Source organism: Hordeum vulgare, chromosome 7H (genome assembly GCF_904849725.1).
Source record: "Hordeum vulgare subsp. vulgare chromosome 7H, MorexV3_pseudomolecules_assembly, whole genome shotgun sequence".
NCBI lineage: Eukaryota > Viridiplantae > Streptophyta > Magnoliopsida > Poales > Poaceae > Hordeum > Hordeum vulgare.
The window spans coordinates 148,496,914-148,502,913 of record NC_058524.1 but is presented as its reverse complement, the minus strand read 5'-3'; positions in this window follow the sequence as shown (position 1 = coordinate 148,502,913).

Here is a 6,000-nt window from a genome sequence, read left to right as displayed (position 1 = left end):
TTTTTCCAGTAGCTCAAACATTTCCTGTAGTTTTAAAAAACATATAATTTGTCTATGTTTGAAATTTTAAAATATAAGTTAGATCAGATTTAGTTTAAATCTTGGTTTGCCTATTCCAGGAGTTTAAAAAATAATTTTGAGTTGATTCTTTTTGCTACTGCTTCCTAGTGATAAAATCTTACTGTGGTAGAAGGTTCAAAATTTGTAAAGTATGTTTACTTGTGTTTTCAACAGAAACAAGTTTCTGCCATACCGGCGCATGATGAATTCTTTTACGTAGGCTTTAGCAAATCCTTACTTGCGATGTTATTTTTATTTGTGGCTTGATTGAAGTGCTTATGGTGTGCTTTGTGTTTGTATCGGTAGATCATCCGGAGTGTGAAGCGTGTTACTTAGAAGCGCTCGAGCAAGACAACTATCATCAAGGCAAGTCATTTTGATCATGTTATTTTACCTGTGTTTTCGATGCATGGTAGATCACCTTCTTTGCCCAATTGCATGCTGCCTAGGTACTTGGAAACTTTAGTATAAGTTGTAGTATCATGTGGTAGGGACACAACAACCCCGATACTTGGCCCCGGGACGACAATTTCTTAATGCTATGCTTGAGTAGACGGGTTATCGGTTGTGTGTATATCACGAGTGATGCGAGGTTGATATAATAACCAAGACCGGCTAAGACAAGATTTTCAAGACCTCGGACGCAATGCAACTCTGGGTGAAGGACGGTTGATCGGCTCCCTGGAGAACCCAGTGGATGCCCGGGATGCTGGAGAGGCCATGTCATCCTGCGGAAAGCTTCACCCAGGCTCGAAGAGACGGACGGAGACTTCAAGACTCAAGGCTTACCTGCACAACCACAGGTCATTATGGGCTCTGGCTTGGTTGGACAACGCGGCGACTCTGGACAGGCGGTGCTAGCAGATGTAGACGAACGGTAGGAATGGATGGGCACCGACAGGGATTCACAGGGACCCGTTGAAAGACCATGTTTTGATCATCCGGTCTTCAAACACCCTGAAGTGCGAGGACAAACCCGGAGGCGATCAAATCTTGTGGGCAACGTGTGCAAAACTCTGCAGAGTGCCCAACCTAATCGATTAGCCGTGTCCACAGTCATGGACAACTTGCACCGAAGGCATTGAATTTCCCCAGAACTCTCGACACAACTTAATAATGATGTGGGTGTTAACAACTATTCGGGTACGAGAATTGGTTGGCGGAACCATCTCGTTAACAACAAACAATGTAGTAATATTTTGCTTCCAACCCCTCTTGTTGTAGGATAAAACTGGCTTTATGCAAAACTTAGCCCCACCGGCCAAATATGCATGTAGAGATAGTTGATTATTATTTTACTCCTCTTTTTGATGACTTGCCGGCATATTCAATATGCTGACCTACACGGCTGCAACGTATCATGTTGTAGAGTACTTTTCCGACCAGGAGTGAGGCTACATTCTACGCTCAGCGACATGCCCTTGGAGTCGGATGGACTCGTCTACCTGATGCTTCCGCTAGTCTTCGTTAGATAATCTCATGAGATGGCCTTCAGCCACTTTATTGTAATCCTTTATTGTAATAAAGTACTATTTATGAGATTTCGATTAATAAAGTTGTGTGATTGAACTCTTGAATATATACATTATGTACTGTGTGTGTACCAGCATGATCTTGGGGATGGTACGGAAACACCAGAGGCTTGACCCGTCTTGAGTTGGGTCGCTACAGAAATGGTATTCAGAGCACACGCTGACCTTAGGACGTAACCTCTAGGAATGGAAAAGCCTTAGGAACAAAACTATTTTCTCTTATGTCTATAAATCTTCTATTTCCTCTTCTGATCATTTCTGACTTCTCTCCAATTTTCCAATGTTTAGATGGCCACCTGCATCCCTGTTAAGTTCACAGAGTTTTGCCAGCCCGACGCCACTATGCCGTTCGGAAAGGAGCTGGTGCAGATCACCAAGGATTTGAGGATTGCTCTACCGACTATCACAGGGAAGCCAACTTTGTCTTACCCAGAGGATTCACGCTACAGGATCGAGGTGCATATTCCCGGAAGGACATTCCAGCCGCGCATTGAGCCGATGGATTTCAAGTTCATCGCACCCAACTGGATTCTCGGAAGGGACATGGCGATCCATTGTGCACTCGGACGTATCAAGGAAGAATACAAAGGCTGCCCTATTTCTCCAGACCTATTCACCGCATCCCGGAGAAACGAAGACAGAGAAATCATCTCAAGCAAGACCAAGGACGCTCTCTTGTCTTATGCTCAGACCTTGGAGAAGTACAGCGGGACCCTGGAGCATCATGTGATCAAGGACGCCAGGAAGATCAAGCAACTGTGACTCCGTGAGCTTGAACTAGAAGAAGCAGCCCGGGAAGCCCACTATGAGCACGAACTGGAGGCGAAGGACTTTCTGGAGCGAATCGAGAAGCTGAAGACTCGAGTTGCATACCTGGAGGAGGACCTGGACATGGGCGAGAACCTTCATCCCAAAGGAGACGTAGCCCCCTTGATCAGCAACGACGAGGACTATGAAGAAAGTTCCACCGAAGGACCCGTCACCATGCTTTTCTGAGGAGGACACTTAGACTAGACCACCAAATTTACTTTATCGTTATACATTTTAGGCCGATGTTTAGGATTATCAAATTTTGTATCCTCGTGTGAACCTTTGTGATGATATTGAATAAAATGTGTGGTGTGATACTTGTGTGTTGCATTCATATGGGTAGTGTAATTACTCTTAGACCATTGTTCTATGCTAATCTCACCCCTCCACAAACATCAGATGCCTCCGAGACGCGCCCCTGAGTCCAACTTTCCGCCGGAACTCACCCAGTTGATCCAGCAACAAAACACCCTGATGCAGCTGATCATCCAGAACCAGAACAATAACAACAACCATCACCCACCCCAGGCCGACAACCTCACCCGTTTCTTGAGGTTGAACCCTCCAACTTTCTCCAGCAGCATTGAGCCCATTGTGGCAGATGATTGGCTCCGCAAGATGGAGCGTGAACTTATCACTGCTGGTTGTTCTGAAGCTGAAAAGGTGCGTTTTGCCGCGCATCAACTTGAAGGCCCTGTAGCTGCTTGGTGGGAGAACTACAGCACCACTTATCCCATTGCTGGAGTCACTTGGGAGCAATTCAAGCAAGCCTTCCGCACCGCGCATGTCTCAGCTGGGGCAATGAGTCTGAAAAAGCGTGAGTTTCGCAACTTACGCCAGGGGAATCGCTCTGTGGCCCAGTACGTCGATGAATTCAGCATGCTCGCCCGTTATGCACCTGGAGATGTGGCCGATGATGCGGCCAAGCAGGAAAAGTTCTTGGAGGGACTCAATGATGAGCTGAGCATTCAGTTGACTGTAGCCACCTTCAACAACTATCAGGAGCTGGTTGATAAGGCCCTCATCTTGGAGGGGAAACATCAGCAGATGGAGAACCGCAAGCGAAAGTATGGGGTTGGAAAGTTCAACTCCGGCACTCAGCAGAAGCCTCGCTACACCCCTTATCCAGGGAATACCGGGACTGGATCCGGTAAGTTTGGAGGACATGTTCAGCATAACCACCCAGTGCACAACCATGGAGGCCACAACCATGGAGGAAATGGGAACCACCGCAACAACAGCAACTTCAAGAATGGCGGTACTGGCACTCAGCAGCATTCAGCTCCAGCTCAGAAGGATCTGACTCACATCACATGCTTTAAGTGTCAGAAGACGGGACACTATGCTACTGAATGTCCCCAGAACAAGCAGGGAAATGGAAACGGCAACGGCAACTCTGCAGCAAAGAAGCCCAATCCTTTTCCTCGAGCTCACGTGAACCACATTGATGTTGAAGAGGTCTATGATCACCCCGATACTGTGGTTGGTAAGTTTTTGCTAAATTCACGTCCAGTATTGGTACTTTTTGATTCTGGTGCAACACATTCATTCATATCAAGGGTAGTTGTGGAAAAGTATAGTTTGCCAACTAGAACCCTCAGCCAGCCTATTAAGGTCAGTTCCCCAGGAGGCATGATGACAGCCGGGATAGGATGCCATTCTTTGAGTCTCAACATCGGGAACCATAATTTTCCCACCGACCTCATCGTATTAGAGTCCCAGGGATTGGATGTAATCCTAGGCATGGATTGGTTGGCCAAGTATGAAGGGAATATCGATTGTGCCCTTAAGTCTATTTTTCTCACCACCCCCGAGCATAAGCGGATTAAGTACGTGTCTCAGCGCCCGACACGGAGTAAGCGAGTAAACTCTCTCACGGGAGTAGTCCAGGAGGAAGTACCGATTGTACAGGAGTACCCAGATGTATTTCCGGAGGAATTGCCGGGCATGCCACCCGATAGAGAGATTGAGTTCTTGATTGAGCTACTACCCGGAACAACCCCGATATCCAAGAGACCCTATCGGATGCCCGCAAATGACTTGATAGAAATCAAGAAGAAAATTAAGGAGTTATTGGACAAAGGGTATATTCGCCCAAGTTCTTCACCTTGGGGAGCCCCAGTGCTCTTGGTTGAAAAGAAGGACAAGTCCTTGAGAATGGTTGTCGATTATCGTGCATTGAACGATGTGACCATCAAGAACAAGTACCCCTTGCCGATGATCAATGATCTGTTTGATCAGTTAGTTGGAGCTCGCGTATTCTCAAAGATCGATCTTCGATCCGGGTATCATCAGTTGAAAATTCGTGAACAGGATATACCCAAGACAGCCTTTACCACTCGGTACGGCTTGTATGAGTACACGGTCATGTCATTTGGACTGACTAATGCTCCGGCATATTTTATGAATCTGATGAACAAGGTATTTATGGAATACTTGGACAAGTTTGTCGTGGTGTTCATCGATGACATACTGATATTCTCCAAGAACGAAGAGGAACACAAGGAACATCTGCGTCTAGTTCTGGAGAAGCTTCGAGAGCACAAGCTATATGCAAAGTTCAGCAAATGTGAGTTTTGGTTGAAGGAAGTCGGATTCCTCGAACACGTCATTTCAGGAGAAGGAATAGCAGTGGACCCTGCCAAGGTCGCAGCAGTCACCGAATGGGTAGCACCCACTTCAGTCAAGGAGATCCGCAGTTTCCTCGGACTTGCCGGATATTACCGGAGGTTCATTGAGAATTTCTCAAAGATTGCCAAGCCCATGAAAGAGTTGTTGAAGAAGGAATCCAAGTATATTTGGACTGAGGAATGTGAAACCAGTTTTCAAGAGCTGAAGAAACGTCTTGTTACAGCCCCAGTGCTGATATTGCCGAACATTCGGAAGGATTTCCAGGTTTACTGTGACGCTTCTCGTCAAGGACTTGGAGGAGTGCTCGTGCAAGAAGGCAAAGTTGTAGCCTATGCATCCAGACAGCTCAGACCTCATGAGTTGAATTATGCCACACATGACTTGGAACTAGCAGCCGTAGTGCACGCTCTCAAAACCTGGAGACATTTCCTGATCGGAAATAGTTGTGATGTTTACACTGATCACAAGAGCCTGAAGTATATTTTCACACAGAAGGAGTTGAACCTCAGACAGAGGCGATGGCTAGAGTTGATCAAGGACTATGACATGAGATTGCATTATCACCCAGGCAAGGCAAATGTTGTAGCCGATGCGTTGAGCCGCAAGAGTTATGTGAACACACTCACAGCTGGAGGATTACCCCAGGAGTTAGTCGATGACCTCCGAGAGCTCAAATTGGAGATAGTTCCAAGAGGATTTGTTGCCACTCTCGAAATTCAGTCTACTTTGACAGAAAAGATCCGCGAAGCACAGAAAGCAGACAAGGAGATAGCTGAGATTAAGCAGAAAATGGAAGACGGAAAGGCTAAAGGTTTTCGTGAGGATGAACACGGAACTTTATGGTTTGAGGATCGCATCTATGTGCCCAATGATCCCGAACTCAGGAAGTTGATACTTCAGGAAGCCCATGATTCTCCGTACTCGATACACCCCGGCAACACCAAGATGTATCTCGATCTGAAAGAAA